The 18,873-nt window shown below is 41.3% G+C and overlaps 1 protein-coding gene across 3 annotated transcripts in view; it reads left to right on the plus strand.

The window, feature by feature from the left end:
- The window catches only part of LOC140187171 (zinc transporter ZIP11-like), an 840,422-nt gene that overhangs the window by 771,510 nt on the left and 50,039 nt on the right, over window positions 1–18,873 (plus strand). The gene's annotated exons all lie outside the window — the stretch shown is intronic.

The following is an 18,873-nucleotide window of genomic DNA, read 5'->3' on the forward strand; positions in this document are numbered from 1 at the left end:
TCATGCCATCAGGTTGGAGGCTACCCAGACGGAATATAAGGTGTTGTTCCTCCAACCTGAGTGTGGCTTCATCTTTACAGTAGAGGAGGCCGTGGATAGACATGTCAGAATGGGAATGGGATGTGGAATGGGATGCTGCCTGGCCTGCTGCGTTCACCAGCAACTTTGATGTGTGTTGCTTGAATTTCCAGCATCTGCAGAATTCCTGTTGTTTTAGGATATTCAACTTCGCGGGACTTGGGAAAATAACATTTTCTTGCTCATGTGTCCTCAGTTAGGGCAAGCATTATTGGCCTGACCCAGAATCTGATCAACAATGTCTTAAATTCCAGTAATTTTATAAATGGCTCAAGGTTTGTTCCAGTAATGTGACATCATCTGAACTTTGAACAAAGCTTACACATTTTTTGTAGATGATATAAATCAGACTTTATGCTACGTGTACTAGGGAACGTTTGTTTGACTCATTATCTAATCCTGAAAATTCAGACAAATGTGATTCAAAGCGGCCGTGGCTATAGAAGACAGAAGGTAGTGGTAGACGGGTGTTTCTCTGTCTTGGAGATCTGTGATCAGTGATATTCCACAGGGATCATTGCTAGAACTCCTTTTACTTGTGATGTATATAAATGATTTGGATGAAAATGTAGGTGGGCTAATTAGTAAGTTTGCAGATGACACAAAAGTTGCTGGAGCTTTGGATAGTGGAGAAGGAAACACCATGAAATAGATCATTTGGAGGTTTGGGTGTAGAAATGGCAGATCAAGTTTGATCCAGTTGAGTTTCAGGTGTGGCACTTTGGAAGACCAAGTCAATAAGGGGCAAGTACACAGGAAAAATCTGTAAGGGGAAAGCGCACAGTAAAACCCTTATCATTGTCACATCACTAATGAACAGAAGGATCTTGGTCCTTAGCCTCTGAAAGTGGTGATACAAATAGATATAGTGATAAAGAAGGCAAACAGCTTGCTTGCTTGCTTTCTTTGATCGGGGTATGAAACATGAAAAAGTTGGGAAATTATATTACAGCTGGATAAAATATTGTTTAGGCCACATTTGGGGTGCTGTGTGCATTTCCACTTGCCACATTAAAGAAAAGACGTTGGAGGCTTTGAAGAGCATGCAGAAGAGCATCACCAAGATGATGCCTGGATTATACAGTATTAGAAACGGGAGGCTTGATGAAATTCAATTGTTTTCTCTGGGGTGTCTAAGGCTAAGAAGGAATCTGATAGAAGTTTATAAACTTTTACAAGGCATTGGTGGATATATATTTTCCCAGGGTGGAAATGTGTCAAAATCTAAGGGTCATAGTTTTAAGGCAAGAAGAAGAAAATTTTATTTAGATGTGCAAACAAAGTTTTTTTTTTAACAGAGTGTGGTAGGTGCCTGGAACATAATAATAGGGCAGGTGATAGAAGCAGACATATTAAAGATTCTTTAAGGCAATCACATGAACATGTGGGGCATAGGATATAGGAACAGAATTAGGACATTTGGCCCATCAAGTGTGCTCCTCCATTTCGTCATGGCTGATCCATTCCCTTCTCAGCCCCAACTAAGACCGTAAGATAGAGGAGCATAATTAGACCACTTAACCCAAATTGCCTCATGCAGCAATATGGATAATTTGCAGATGGGTGGATTAGTTTAATTTTGCATCATGGTCAGCACAGATATCATGGGATAAAGAACCTGTTCCTCTGCTGTTCTGTTTTATAGTCCATGATTCACATCTGGTGAATTTGAGGGAGTCGAGGTAAATGGGGTTAGTACAGGAAAAACTTCAGGCTGATCTGAAATTTATAATCAGCCAAGATCTTACTTGGAGGAGATACAGGGTAGATGGCCAAGTCCTGCTTCCATTTCTTTGCAGTGTGACCTGAAAGCTCCAGTTTGCCCTGTTGACAAAGTCTTATTAAGCTGCTGCAGTACATAGACTGACAGCACCAACAAATGAACTTACCCTTCCACAAACACTAAAGTAAATGGGAGTCATTGGAAATGGACAGATACACTAAGTACCTTGCCAGTTGCTTTACAGCTGAGTTCCCAAGTCACCCTACCAGACAACGTACCCCTCAGATTCCCCCAAAATATTTCTCCTTTCACTCTAAAGCTATGAACTCCATGCTTCATAATTCATTGTAAAATCTTTATACCATCTGAAATGTAAGGATTATAATACAACGGCGTCTGCTAGGCACCCTGTCCACGACTCTAAGTACAAGTATACTTTCTGCAAACTGTACTAAGTACAAAGTGCATTGGACAACCCTGCAAATCCACCTTCAAATGCTCCTTCCATGTACACAACATTAACTAAGTTGAGGAACAAGGTCATTTGGTGCTTGGGAATACCATCTGTGTTCTGCCATTCCAATCTCCCACTGCCACAAGACAAGGGAGCAGAATTAGGCCATTTGGCCCATTGCATCTGCTCTGCCATTCCATCATGGCTGATTTATTATCCCTCTCAACCCCATTTTCTTACCTCCTCTCTGCAATCTTTGATGTCCTGATTAATCAAGAACCTATCCACTTCCACTTTATATATACCCAATGACTTGGCCTCCACAGCTGTCTGTGGCAATGAATTCCACAGATTCACCACTCTCTGGCTAAAGAACTTCCTTCTCATCTCAGTTCTAAAGGGATGTCATACCCTGAGGCTGTGTCCTCTCGTCCTAGACTCCCCCACTATAGGGAACATCCTCTCAACCTAGACCTTTCAATATTTGGTAGGTTTCAGTGAGATTCCCCCTGCCTCCTCCTCATTCTTCTTAACTCAAGTGAGTACAGGCCCAGAGCCATGAAGCGTTCCTCATATGTTAACCCCTTCATTCCTGGGATCATTCTTGTGAACCTCCTCTGGACCCTCTCCAATGCCAGCATAGTAATAATCATGGATTTTTTTCTCCTTTTGGGTCTAAATCCTGAAACTCTGTATCCACCCACCCTTTAGGATGATGTTCACTGATATGACTGAAGCCCAGCACAACCTTTTGATGGGCGACTTAAGTTTTGACTTTGCTAATGGCAAGCATATCATGTTGATGAATTTTTAAAAAAGAAAAAAAATGGAGAATAGAAAAGAAGGCTAGAAACCAATCTACTAATATTAATGTATATGTGGAGGGAAACTTGGGGCCAATCCAAAGTCAAGATGGCTTAAACTAAGCTCTATTCTGTCTCAAAACATGAAGTTGAAACAGCCCAGTCTGCATTATTTGAGCCACACATTTAACCTTTTGATCATTCCTCATAAAAATCAGGATAACTTTGGCAGTTACTAAAAAGCCACCTGAATAACCACAAACAAATTGAATACGTAACCATAAAACTCTGAATGTGGAATAAGGAGTTTATTCCTTAGTTCCCATGCCAGATTGGTTCCACACCATTCTAATCACATTTCCTGCTCTTTCCATTGATTGTGTTTTTCCAAGCTAACTCACTTCTTAACGTCTGTGATTCAACTGGCTTCTTTGGTCAGTTTGGATACATGCCAAATACTCAGTTAGCTGAATAAAAAAATAATTTCTTTAACCATCTCTCTATGTCCAGTAATAACTTTAAATTGGCACTAGGCTCTAGATGGGCACTAGACTCCTCAGCAAAACACGATGCTTCAAAAAGGGAGTCTATCATTAAGGACTCCCATTACCCAGGACATGTTCTGTCTTTATTACAACCATCAAAGATGAGATACAGGAGCCTGAAGACACACACTCAATGTATCAATGTTCTTCCCCTCGACCATCAGATTTCTGATCGGACAATGAATCAATCCATCGGTACATTTGCTCGCTTCTTGTACTAGTTATTTAATTTTTGGTATATTTCTTATCATAACTTGTACATTTTATGCACTGCACTCGAAATAACAAATTTCATGACATATATCATTCATATTAAACCCGATTCTGATTCTGATAGACACGCCCTTTTTAAAAAACGGTGAATTCCAGTTAATTGGGACAGATCGGGACCAGTACATTTTCGCCAAAGTTAGCCAAAGTTTGATGGAAACAGTTAAAAGTTATAAAAAAAGACAAATTGCCAGTTAATTGAGCAACGATTCATGTATTTAAGTGAAATACAGAACAAATTAGAATTCTACCAATACCTCCACAGTACTATAAAACTGTATATTAGTTATCAACAGAGGAATTCATCTGCTGTCTTCTTTCCATTGACTGTAAATGAACAAAATCAGCACAGACATCTAGTGCAGATAATGGACTGCCTCTATGCAATGCTTTAGATAATTGCATCCTCCAAATCTTCATTTTCATTGCAATATTCAAGATGATTGCCAATACCTTTGAAGTTCTAACTTGTTGAAGTAGTGAAGTTGTTTCATTTTCACTCCTGGCCATTTCTGGCATTTCCAAGCGTGAATGCTTGAAACTGCAGTGAGCAAAACGGTTCCAAATTTCTTACTGCTTATTTCTCACCAACTATCAGGGCCAAAAGCATTGTTTTTTGAACACAAACACACACAACTGACACTATTTAAAAACTGATCGCTCTTAGCATTGGGTAGCGTCCAACAGCCATGCAAGTGCAAGAGACTGACACTAGTTAGAAACTGTTCAGCAACGGTCTCCTGTCCCAGTTAAGAGGCATAGTGTCCCAAATAAATGAAGGGAATCCCAGCTATTTTCTTGATTTAGTTTTTGTTCTTTAAGAGTTGGCCCAAATAAATGGCTGCCCCTATTAACCAGTGGCCTAATCAATTGGAATCCACTGTACATCATGATGTAATGGGAGCAATCTTTTCCTTTAAACTCTCTCAGGTTCTTTATTAATGTAGAACACCTCCTTTCCATCCCTCTTTTGGTCTTGTGAAGCTTTTCAAATCACTAATTAAACTTGTACTTTCGGACTACTGACTATATTGAGGAGAAATTTCTCTAGCCAGAGGTTGGTGTATCTGTGGAACTCATTGCCACAGATTGATGTGGAGACCAGGTCATTGAGTATACTTAAAGCATTTTTAGGTTATAGGTTTATATATATGTAGGTTCTTGATTAGTTTGGACATCAAAGATTATGAGAAGAAGGCAGGAAAATAGGATTGAGAGATAAAGCATATTCTCCATGATAGAACGGTGGAGCAGACTGAAATACTTAATTGAATTGGCTTTATTTCTTACATCCTTCACATACACGAGGAGTAAAAATCTTTACGTTAGATCTCTGTCTAAATGTGTAATGTGCAACCATTATAATTTATAATAAATAGAACAGTCAATATAACATAGAAGAACACTCATATCAACGTGAGTTAATCGGTCTGATAGCCTGGTGGAAGAAGCTGTCCCGGAGCCTGTTTGTCCTGGCTTTTATGCTGTGGTACCGTTTCCCGGATGGTAGTAGCTAGAATAGATTGTGGCTGCTCTTAAGTGTTATAGTAAGTGTACAAGAGCCTTAATGAGGTCTCTCAACCCATGAAAAAAATATCTTCTTAAACCCTTGTTTCCGGTCAAGATGGCTCCAGTGTAGAACACTTCCTTCAGTCAGCTTCTTGCGGAAAGCTCCCAAAAATTTATTTTTTACTCCTCTTATGTCTGTTTTTCCACCTTGAATGTGTTTCTGGGATTGTTAGAGATCGTTTGAGTTATCCAGCTCTTTGCTGACTCTGAGAAGATTCTGAGAAGTGAGTGAGGCGTCCATTAACCGCCAATTAAGGCATTGAGGAAGATTGAAACATCGAGGCGAATGTGGAAGGTGAGTGAGAGTTCAGTGCCCACTGCCTTCCTTTTGATCGCTGCCAAGAAGGACTCTGTGAGTGGCCTATCACTGTGTGGCTCGCTGTGGCAGGTGGGTAGGCCTCCCCCGAGTGTGATGTATCTCTCTCTTTTGATGAATGTTCATGATATCATAGGATGATATCATGGTTCTGCATTTATGGATTGGACTATTCCATTTATGGACTGTGGACTTTTTCAAACTTATGGTTTTTATATTGTGTGTTTTTTATTGCCCCGTTTTTTTCTGGTTTTCTTGTGCAGGGAGGAGTTGTTTGGGCGTCGATGTTTTTGTTCCATTTTGAGCAGGGGAGGGATTTTGGGGGTTGATGATCGGGATGCCATTTTTTGTGCGGGGGGGTTGGGTTTGATGCTTCTCTCTGAAAGACTTTCATGTTCTTTCTTTGTTTTGTGACTCTCTGGAGAAGGCAAATTTCAGAGTTGTATATGGATTCATGCTTTGATAGTAAATTATCCTTTGAGCCTTTTTGGTATTTGTTGCACCACTTGTGTCCTCGCTGTGTATCCCTTCTTTGCTCAGTGAGCGTGAAACTGCGATGGCATGAACATTGACTTCTCAAACTTCGGCTAATGCCCCACCTCCCCCTCATACCCCATTCATTATTTACTTATATACACACATTCTTTTTCTCTCTCTCCTTTTTCTCCCTCTGTCCCTCTCACTATACCCCTTGCCCATCCTCTGGGCTTCCCCCCCACCTTCTTTCTCCCTAGGCCTCCCGTCCCATGATCCTCTCATATCCCTTTTGCCAATCACCTGTCCAGCTCTTGGCTCCGCCCCTCCCCCTCCTGTCTCCTCCTATCATTTTGTATCTCCCCCTTCCCCTCCCACTTTCAAATCTCTTGCTATCTCTTCTTTCAGTTAGTCCTGACGAAGGATCTCGGCCTGAAACGTCGACTGCACCTCTTCCTAGAGATGCTGCCTGGCCTGCTGCGTTCACCAGCAACTTTTATGTGTGTTGCTTGAACCCTACGGCTACAGTGCAGGTGTAATTTGAAAATATTATAGTCAATGATAGCACCTTTTGTTCCGAGACTCAAAAACCAACTGCATAAGTGAGATATCACACAAGTAAGTACCGTTTCGTGGCACTTCCAGTCATGTAAGAGTCTGCTAAAAGTAATTTGTGCCCATATTAGGTTGTTAACTTTAATCATGCACGTAGCATCCTAGATGTCTGGTATGTGTTTAGAATCAGAGCCCTCATTAAAAGCTAAATAATTATATATTGGATTGGGCTAAAAACAATGTGCTGGGGGAGGAAGTAAATAATCCTGCCTTAGTACGTTGAAAAAAGTTGTATCTGCAAATTTACATTATATTCTATTTATCAGACATTTTAAAATCTTTTCTGTATATCAAGTGAGCTTAACTGCTACTTTAGTGAAAATGAAATAAACTTCGTTAGGCCATCTTTATGAGTGCTCATGAGTGATTCATCTTAAATAAATAAACCTGACTTCTATGTGAGTCATATTGACCTCCTGATACCTACGCATGGCCTAATGGGGTGAGATCATTTCTCTCTGTTTATCTATTCTGCACCAATGTGGTAAAGCTTTGAACAGTAAATTATGTAGTCTACTGGCAAACTACGGTCAAATCTCCATTCTCCCTTACCTCTCCAAAGACCTTAAACATGTTGACACCTCCCCAGTTCTTTTTCCGTGTTTTTTCCCCTTGGTGAGATCATCATTGTTGCCATTGTATCAAAGTGGTTGTTAATAAGCTCATAACTAATGATCCAGGTTCCTGATAAACAAGGGAATGAAAGATCGCTGGGAATGCGGAATTGAAGTTCCAAATAGTTCTGTTCCAATCTTATTAATGATTGAGCAACTCAAGGGTCCAATTAGCAGCTCCTGCTCTGAATTGTTATGTTGGTATTTACTATATGTTGATATGTGACTGCAAAGTGTAAACTTAAGCCTCTTTGTTTTTCCTGACATGTCTTCAAGTGTTTGATGTCAGTGACAAACTCCACCTATTTCTATTGTCCAACGGCTGGGAAATGGATTCTTCTGATTCATTTGTAGTCCTGTCAGTCACAAACATGGAATATTAATTTTTAGTGATGTTGGATTGGGCTGTAGAATTTTTAGTTTTCTTATAGTTTAACTTCCGTATGTTTGTTTGTACTGTTTATATAACTCCCTGTTTACATGTAATTGTTCAGTGAGTTTTTCGGTGGTTACAGTTGCCTCTGTATTTTTCTGGAAACTTCTTGGTTTCGGTGGTGGGTGTCACATTACTTGAATCTGTCTATTTCATTGGTTAACGTTGTCAATGGAATTTCAGTTGAATTTACTGTCAGCTATAGTCTGGTAGAGCACCACACCACCTTTGTTCTGCCTCGTTTTCACTCTTTCCCCCCGTCTCTCACCATCCTTTCCTCTTATTTGCTCTTAATTAAAATGATTATAAGCAACAAGCTTTATGCCTCATTCTTAACTTCTGAAGAATCTGTGGATCGCAAAAGCATTGGGATCCAACAGTGCTTCATACACAAGGATAACATGGTCCCTCCAAATAATCCTTCCCACTCTCGCACCATTTAACAAAATGATCCATTGTTCTCTCTTTTCTAATCAGGTGGATGGCTTCACATTTTTTCACATCATGTTTCATTTGCTACTGTATACTGTCATCAATATAAAACACTTAAGCTGTTGATTTTTCCCTGAAATTCCTCACAATTGTTACTGACCCTGATCTTGCATCATCAAGGGACATAAGGGACTTCAAATACTGGAATCTGGAGCAACTTAAAATTCAGGAGGAGTTCAGCCAGTCGGGCAGTGTCTGTGAAAGGAAACAGACATTTGATGTGTCAGGTTGATACTCTTCATCTGGACTGTTCATATACCGTCTCACCTGCTGAAACTACATTGGTTCCTTTGGTTCAGATCATTGATATATGTTGTGAATAGCAGAAGCCCAAGCATTTATTTTCCTGACATCATTTAGTTGCAGTCTCCGAACCTCAAAATGACCTCATTATTCCTCCTCACAGTTTTCTGAATATTACCCGACCTGCTTCATGTCCTTTTTGGAAGAGCTCAAAGTGAATGATGAACTTCTGAAGCTCACTGTTCTATTCAATGTAGTATTAGATCGAAGTATTGAATACAGCAGTTGGATTGTTATGTTGAAGTTGAATAAGACTTGGTGTGGCTTAATTTAGAATATTGTTTGTAGTTTTGGTCACCTACCTACAGGAAAGATGAAAATAAGATTGAAAGAGTACAGAGGAAATTTACAAGGATGTTCCCAGGACTGGAGGATCTGAGTTAAAGGGAAAGATTGAATAGGTTAACACTTTAATCCATAGAATGCGGGAGACTGAGGGGAGATTTGAGAGAATTATACAAAGTTATGAGGGATATAGATAGGGTAAATGAAAGCCTTCTTTTTCCAATGAGGTTGGGGGAGACTACAACTAGAGATCTTGGGTTAAGGGTGAAAGTTGAACTGTGTAAGGGGAACATGAAGGGAAACTTCTTCACTCAGAGGGTGGTATGGGTGTGGAATGAGCAGTCAGCGCAAGTGGTGGATGCAATTTCGATTTCAACATTTAAGAGAAGTTTGGACAGGTACATAGATGGGAGGAGTATGGAGAGCTATGATCTGGGGCAGGTCACTGGAACTAGGCAGTTTAACTGGTTCAACATGTACAGATGGACTGAAGGACCTTTTTTCTGTGCTGTGCTTTTCTATGACTTAATGACTCTATTACAACCAATTTAGATACAGCAAGATGCCACAAATATCAGTGCCATGATTGACTAGATACTCTATATCATAGCATAAAACTGAACAGGGCAGCACAGTACAGGCCCATCGGCCTGTGATGTTGTGCCAGACTTTTAACTGACTCTAAGATCAATCTAACCCTTTGCTCTCACATAGCCCTCTATCTTCCTTTCCTCCATGTGCCTATCGAAGTGACTTTTAAATGTCCCTATTGTATCTGCTTCATTCCATACACTTACCACTCCCCGAGTAAAAAGCCTACCGCTGGCATAACCCCACCCCCCCATACTTTTCTCCAATCACCTAACATTATGTCCTCTTGTGTTAGTCATTGCCTATCTGGAAAAGGACACTGGCTGTCCACTCAATCTAAGCCTCTTTATCATTTTGTACATCTCTCTCGTCACCTTTCATCCTCGTTCACGCTAAAGAGAAAAGTCCAAACTCACTCAGACTTTCCTCATAAGGTATACTCTCTAAGCCAAGCTGTATCCTGGTAAACCTCCTCTGCTCCCTCTCTAAAGCTTCCACATTCTTTCTATAATGAGGCATGCAGAACTGAACACAATATTCCAGTCTTATGGAGCTGCAGCATTACCTCACGGCTCTTGATCTCAATCTCCCAACTAATGAAGGACAACAAACAATATGGCTTCTTATCCACCCTATCAACCTGTGTGACATCTTTGAGGCATACTTAGGAATAAACATTAGCCAGGATACATGGAAGGGCACCATTGCTCTTCTTCAAAGTAGTTTTGTGAGATCATTTATGTCACCTGGGTGAGCATATGGTTTAAAGTCTCATCAAAAATCACACTTAACAACTCATGTCCTTCCTTACAGCATGGGGTGTCTGCCTAGATTTTTGAGTTATACTCTCCAGGCTGGAACTTGAACCAGCAACCTCTTGATGACAGAGCAACAGCTATTCACTTCTTTTAATCCACATAATCCCTGTACTGTTTAAGCTTACTCTGCAATCCATAAACACGAGGAAATCTGCAGATGCTGGAATTTCAAGCAACACACACAAAATGCAGGTGGACACAGCAGGCCAGGCAGCATCTATAGGCAGATGGACAGTCGACGTTTCAGGGGTCTCGGCAGATGACACAAAGCTGGGTGGCAGTGTGAAATGTGAGGAGGATGTTATGAGAATGCAGGGTGACTTGGACAGGCTGGGTGAGTGGGCAGATGCATGGCAGATGCAGTTTAATGTGGATAAATGTGAGGTTATCCGCTTTGGTGGTAAGGACAGGAAGGCAGATTATTATCTAAATGGAGTCAAGTTAGGAAAAGGGGAAGTATAATGAGATGTAGGTGTTCTTGTTCATCAGTCACTGAAAGCAAGCATGCAGGTACAGCAGGCAGTGAAGAAAGCTAATGGCATGCTGGCTTTTATAACAAGGAGAGTTGAGTATAGGAGCAAAGAGGTCCTTCTGCAGCTGTACAGGGCCCTGGTGAGGCCACACCTGGAGTATTGTGTGCAGTTTTGGTCTCCAAATTTGAGGAAGGACATTCTTGCTATTGGGGGAGTGCAGCGTAGGTTCACAAGGTTAATTCCCGGGATGGCGGGACTGTCATATGTTGAAAGATTGGAGCGACTGGGCTTGTATACACTGGAATTTAGAAGGATGAGAGGGTATCTGATTGAAACATATAAGATTATTAAGGGATTGGACATGCTGGAGGCAGGAAGCATGTTCCCGCTGATGGGCGAGTCCAGAACCAAAGGCCACAGTTTAAGAATAAGGGGTAAGCTATTTAGAACGGAGTTGAGGAAAAATTTTTTCACCCAGAGAGTGGTGGATATGTGGAATGCTCTGCCCCAGAAGGCAGTGGAGGCCAAGTCCCTGGATGCTTTCAAGAAAGAGATGGATAGAGCTCTTAAAGATAGTGGATTCAAAGGTTATGGCGATAAGGAAGGAACTGGATACTGATTGTGGATGATCAGCCATGATCACAGTGAATGGTTGTGCTGGCTCAAAGGGCTGAATGGCCTACTCCTGCACCTATTGTCTATTGTCTATCACCAGATTCAGGGATAATTACTCCCATTCAACCATCTTCACTCAACCAAAATACTGAATTGACCACTGAACACAACTGACGGATTCGAACATTCCACAATTCATGCTCAGAATTATTTATTTACTACTTTATCATTATTATTTATATCTTTTGTATTTGCTCAGATTGTCTTCTTTCGCACATTGCTTGTCAGGGTTCGTGTGTAGCTTTTCGTTGATTCTAGTATTTCTTTGTTCTACTGAGAATGCCTGCAAGAAAATGAATCAAAGGGTAGTATCTGGTGACAAGTGGTTAAGGCGTTCGTCTAGTGATCTGAAGGTCACTAGTTCAAGCCGTGGCTGAGGCAGTGTGTTGTGTCCTTGAGTAAGGCACTTAACCAGACATTGCTCTGCGATGATACCAGTGCCAAGCTGTGTGGGTCCTAATGCCCTTCCCTTGGACAACATCGGTGGTGTGGAGAGGGGAGACTTGTAGCATGGGCAACTTCCGGTCTTCCATACAACCTTGCCCAGGTCTGCGCCCTGGAAATCTTCCAAGGCGCAAAGCCATGGTCTCATGAGACTAACGGATGCCTATATGTACTTTGATAATAAATTTACTTTGAACTTTGAACTTAAAAGAAAACAAGATTAATTATAATATTCATAAGCAGATAAATATATCGAAAAATCAAACTGGCACAAATGACACCTTGTGATAAAAACATGTAGAAGCATTAACTGATGATATGCCCCTCAGTGATATTTACCAAGCTTAACTTAATCAGCTGAGTTAGAATAATGACCTAAAGTAATAAGCCAAGGACTTTCTCATAAATATTTCAGCAAGTTTGTATGCAGTAATTAATACAAAATTGAACTGCTGCTGCTAACTTAACAAATTTCACGTCACACACCAGTGGTAATAAACCTGATTCTGATTCTGATGGTTGTTTAACCTCGTTTCTCCAAATATCATTATCGTGATCGTGAAATTATATTCCTCTAGTTTAATTCACCTTTCCACATAAAGGATTGACGGTACTTTAAAACTTATTTCGTCAAAGGTGCAAGCTAAATAAAAATACAATTCTTGAGCTATTCAAAGGCAGTTCAGCTCTTGATGGGTTAAAAGCAGACCAATTAAATCATCTGAAAAGTCCTTAAGATCTTGTCTGTGAGATGTTGGAGCTGTGAGATCTTAGACTAGCTCCTGTGGTTCTCACAGTTAATCCTTGTTGTTACTGCCGAGCACAGGTGAAAGGTCAGGGTTTCTGTGTTGTTGGTGGGGCTCTGGGGGCCTGTATTTAGTTCTTCAGAGAGACCATTCACATGCCTGCCCCCACACGTTAATTTGTTGTGGTCAGGGGCAGAAATGGCTTCTTTGTGCTGCTGCTGTGCAGAAAAACACTGAGACAGAGCAGTACTGTTTGTTGTAATGGATGGCTTTTCCTGCCGTTGAATAATGTTTTGAGATATTTCTGTAGTGGTTAAGAAAACTATGTGCTTGTTTTGCCATCTGTGTAGTACTTCAGAAGGACCATCTCAGCACTTGTGGGAATTACTCAGTCCAAAAGCTATAGATGTTGCTTCAGATGTAATTTTTTTGCTGATATTAAAAAGGGCATGTGGACGTTCAAAATAATTTGTATTCATTTTTATCCTGACAATGTTTTGAAAATACTCCAAGTAAAATAGTTTTAATATTCCTTCAAAAAGGTTTCTGTGTTCTTGCAGCAGTTAATTATATTTTTCACTTGCTGCAGTCACTTAGATAAGTTAAAGGTTGTTCTCGGCTACAGAACAAATATTTTGCAGCTTAATAGCAAAACTTACGTACCCATGCTGCATTAGTTTCAATAGCTCCCTGAAAAATAATTGATATTGTGAAATAAGTCTTATCTCATTCCCTGATAGTCTCTCCATGCCAAATGTTAATGCAATATCCATAACAGAAAGAAGCAATACTCTAAAAAAAGTAAAATTCTTCTGCTTGATGCTCCGCGAAGTTTACTCAGATCTGCTCTGAACTGAGGCTGTGCCCTGCTTCGGCTGTAGCGATGCCTGGCTTCATGTCTTTCATAAAACTTCAGGTCTGAATGCTATTTGCTTACTTTTACTGTTTGCACAATTGTTTTTCCTCTCTCTGGGGGTTTGATGGTCTCATTTTAATGGGTTCTTTTGCAGCTTCTTTGTTTTGTGGCTGCCTGTAAGAAGACAAATCTCAAGGTTGTATAATGTATATGTACAATGATAATAAATGTACTTTGAGATTCAATGGAGACTTATGCTTTAGTAGATTTGATAGTTGTGGCTTGATATAGCTTTAAGGTGAAGGGGGGAAGAATAAAGGAAATGCACAGGGCAAGTTTTCGACGCAGAAGCTGATAGGTGCTTGGACCAAGCTGCCATGTATGGGGGTGGAAGCAAACGAGAGCGGCATTGAAGGGGTATTTAGACGGGCACAGGAACATTCAGGGAATGGAGAGATATGGATCATGTGCAGGCAAATAGGTTTAGGTCAGGACAGACATTGTGGGCTGAAGGGCCTGTTCCTGTGTTGTACTGTTCAATATTCTTTTTAAGTGGCCTACTGGGCTGAGCAGAAAAAATCCTTCAATGTTCCTGCTCCAGGGTGCTATTCTGTTGGAAAGTGTACTGTTCATGTGTAAAAGGCATGTAAGAACAGCATCAGACTTAGTGTCCAGTAGCTAAAGAGTCCCCTGATTTCCATTGCTGGGCTTCACATGTCTGGATGAGGCTGAGGCTGGCACAGCTCCAGTGGTCCATATTCAGTCCCAGACTCTGGATTTTCCACATTCTCCTTGTGACCGCGTGATATTCATTTGGGTGCTGTGATTTCCTCCCACATCACAAGGACATGTATATTGGAGGGTTAATTGGCCACTGCAAATTGCCCCAGTGCATGGATGAGTGGTAGAAGCTGAGTATAGTTGCAGTGGGAATAAATGGAATTAGGGTAGGATTAGTGTAAATGGATTATTAATGTCTGGTGTGCACTCAGTGCGCCAAGGATCTGGCTTCCTTGCTGGAGGTCTTATGACTGTGCAACTCTAAAATGGCCACCAGCAGAGAGTAAATTAGCTTTGCCAGAACTCATGCAGAATTACCTCAGTATGAACTTTCACAAGAGGGAGAGAGAAGTGGTGAGTAAAATGCTCCTGGTAAATGCCATGTTCATCCATTAATGTTTTGTGAGAGATAAACTACAAAAATTAACCACGTTGTCCCAAGATGTATCTCAGTACTTCATTCAACATCAGCAACACGTCAATACTTGGATCCAAATACAGATATTTTCCTTCTTTAACTATAAGTTTATGACCAAAAAAAAATTATTCATAGCTTTTAAATATAGCATCAGGTTTCATATTGGAGCATGAAATGTTAGTTTGGTCCAACCTGTGAACTTCCATTTTCATTGCATTAAAGATCTCCGAAGCACAGATTTACTCAAAAATCGGGTGCTGGGACAGAAGGAGACTGTTGACAAACCAAAGTGTCGTTTTATTGTCAGCTTACTGCTTGGTTATGGTCCTCAAATCTTTTCATTAAATCTACAATGGCAGTACAGGTAACAATAATCAAACGTCCTCAGCAGGAAGTCAGAGAATTGGTATTGGTTTCCAATTTTGCCACTTTCCTGATTTGATTTTACATTGAGGCCAATAGAAATTCTGTTATTAGAGTCATCGTCATTATGTGCCATGTCATATGACGTAGGTGATCCTGGACTATTCATGACCATGATTGTTCTTGGGAAATTTTTCTAGAGAAGTGACTTGCCATTGCCTTCTTCTGGGTAGTGTCTTTAAAAGACAGATGGCCCGAGTCATTACCTCTTCAGAGATTGTCTGCCTGGCGTCAGTGATCGCACAACCAGGACTCGTGATATGCATCACCCACCTCCTGCTCCTATGGCTTCACGTGACCCTGATCAGGGGGAGGGGCTAACCAGGTGCTACACCTTGCCTAAGGGTGATCTGCAGGCTAGAGGAAGGAAGAAGCACCTTACACCTCCTTTTGTAGAGACATATCTCCATCCCACCACCCAGTTGTCCTGCATGGGGTGATTTGGCATCAAATCAAATCCTTTGAGTCCTGGTTCTGTAATCTCCTTCAGCATTCTAGCTCCTGTTTAGATCACTTACATTTTCCGGATTTTGATTGTTTCACTGTACATAATCATTCCTCCAGCAGGATTTGGAATTCTGCTTTGCTCCTCACATTCTCTTTCCACTTTAACATATCCTCTTGTCAGAGCTTTTGGTCATTCACCCTGTTTTGTCCTTCTGTGTTCTGTCACATTCAGTGATACCTGCTGGAGCTTGACTTGCTCAGAGATGCTATGTACGTGTTTGGACACTAGAGTAGTGACTCGAGCATTCAGGTTCAAGCACAGTCACTACTGGCTCTTCCTTTTCCTTCCTACATCTCCACCCAGCCCTTTATGTTCTTGACAGAAAGGCCACAGTCCGTCTGTAGTGGCAGAAGCATCTCTAGCTCTGGCGTTCCCCAGGACAGCGTGCTCAGCCCTCTACTCTTCACGCTGCTGATGGCTGCTTTGCCAGATCCAGTTCATCATCAAGTTTGCTAATGACACAACAGTGACTACGAGAGGGCGTACAGAGCGGCTTGGAGAATGGTGCAAGCTCAACAAGCTGAGTATCAACATGGACCCACCAAAGAGATGATTATGGACCTTTGAGGGCTGCAGGCTGACCTCTCTTCACTGCACATACACGGCCCCTCCTTGGGCAGAGCTAGGAGCACCATGTTTCTGGGAATACACATAATGGACAATCACAGCTTACCCCTCAACACTATCTCTTTGAGCATTTTAACCAATTTTTACAGAAGCACCATTGGGAGTGTTCTGACCAGCTGCATTACCATCTGGTAAGGGAATTGTAAGGCATCTGACCACAAGTCCCTACAAAGGATTGCGAGGACTGCTGAGGGAATTATGAGGGTCTCTCTTCCACCTGTGAGAGCTATTTGTGTGCTGTATATGCAGGGCCCTTGGCATTGTTATTGATCCCTCCCACCTGTCCAACAATCTCTTTGATCCCCTAACTGACAAGGTACTACAGCATTAGGACAAGAGCTATTAGGATGGTAAACAGCTTCTTCCCACAGACTGTGAGGTGACTGAACTTCCTGCCATCGCCCAGGTCTCATCACAAATGAAGCACCAGTAGCACTATACTGTTTACTTTTTAACTTGTATCATATAAGCACCTTATTATTTGCTTATTTATTTGTGGTAATATTATTTTATGTGTGTGTTTACTGTGTTGTGCACCTTGGTCTGGAGGAACGTTGTTTCATTGTGTGCTATACATGTTGAATGACAATTCACTGAACTTGATTTTGATCCTGTCCATTCTGCACAACAACTTTTAGTTTGCTTCCCTGTATACCTTCCACTTTTAGACCGTAAGCGGAGCAGGATTGGGCCATTCGGCTCGTCAAGTCTGCTCCATCATCCCATCATGGCTGATTTATTCTCCTTCTCAACCCCACGCTCCTGCTTTTTCCCCATAACCTTGGACACCCTTACTAATCATGAATTTATCAAACTGTTTTATATCAATCAAGTTGAAGCTCAAGTTTATTGTCATTCAACCATATTCATGTATACCGCCAAATGAAACAATGTTCCTCCAGACCAAGGTGCACAACACAGTGCATACACCTCACGCACAATACATAAAATGATAGTGTGACAAATAAATTAATAAATAATAAAATATATTCCATAATACTGACATTTAGCATTCACGCCACAAGTTAAAAAGTAAACTGTGCTGCATAAGTGAAAACCCATCAAATTTATCCAGTCAAACACGAGGAAACCTGCAGATGCTGGAATTTCAAGCAACACACATAAAAGTTACTAGCGAATGCAGCAGGCCAGGCAGCATCTCTAGGAAGAGGTACAGTCGACGTTTCGGGCCAAGACCCTTTGTCAGGACTAACTGAAAGAAGAGCTAGTAAGAGGTGTGAAAGTGGGAGTGGGAGGGGGAAATCCGAGAGGGGATTTCGGATCTCCTGTCCCCCTCCCACTTTCAAATCTCTTACTAGCTCTTCATTCAGTTAGTCCTGACAAAGGGTTTCGGCCGGAAACGTCAACTGTACCTTTTCCTAGAAATTTATCCAGTCTTTGTCTTGTCTTCAATGTTATGAACTAGCTTTTTTTCACCTGTGCTTTACCACAAAGATATCAAAAGAAGTTATGGGTGGGGGAGGATGCTCCTTCATTTTGGTCTCCAAGCTTGGCGACTGGCCTGTCAGAGGGTGATACAGACTCTGAACCCTGGCGCTGAATCAGACTTCTCATTGTGTGACAGAAGCTATCAGCTATACTGCAAGAGGTGGGAGAATAGGCAGCACCAGATGGGGAGAGAGCAGCGACAGGTTTTAAACAGGAGGAATAATGAGAGCATCTGGTATGAAAATAGAGGAGGTATTGTTCCATCGTAGTTTGAAATGCACAAACCATGGGATACAGATCCCAATTGTAAAAATACAGCATTTCCCTGAACCTATTCTAAAGTGTCTGTTGTGCCCACCCTACCTTTGAATAAATAAATCCGATATTCTGGAGCTGCCCCTGTCCACATGCCCTAAAGTTACTGCGTCCTTGAAGCCTAAAATAACTGAGTCCATTTGTGGGGTCCTGGTGAAGCGTTCTGCAGTGCAGACTTGAAGCCAATGGAAGACGTGTGATGTTGTTTCAAAAGTACTGCAGTTCAGCCTTGTCCCACAGGCTGTGAATTCCTTGGATTTCATTAAAGTGAGTCACAGCCTTTCTGATCAGCTTCATATAATCAGCTAATAGTACTCCACATGGTTTGCATTTATTTCTATAAATGCCACAATGCAATTGCATGACAATGAAACAGAAACACAGTGGACTTTCCTCAAATCAATTCCAGTAACTTGCAGTACAAGGCAATCAGGGAAATATTTAACCCTTCTGAAAGACACTCTGAATTCCCTGCTCATCAGAACAGAGTGATATACAGGAAAGTACTGTTTTAAAGATGACGTTACGATTTACACAACTTCCCTTCTGGAGTTCCTTGTGGCTATATGCTATGCTGTACGGACAGAACAGAAGATCTTTTGTGATCAGGAACAGTATTTAATGGTGTTGACCATCTAAATTCTAAGGAAGTTTCCAGGAACATGGGTCTGATCGCTTAACTCAGCTATTCGGTTAACGTTCAGCTATTCAGTTGTGAATCAATTCCCAATGCTGCTTGTAAGGAGTTTGTACATTCTCCCCGTGAATGCGTGGAT

This window comes from Mobula birostris, chromosome 24 (genome assembly GCF_030028105.1).
Source record: "Mobula birostris isolate sMobBir1 chromosome 24, sMobBir1.hap1, whole genome shotgun sequence".
Taxonomy (NCBI): Eukaryota; Metazoa; Chordata; class Chondrichthyes; order Myliobatiformes; family Myliobatidae; genus Mobula; species Mobula birostris.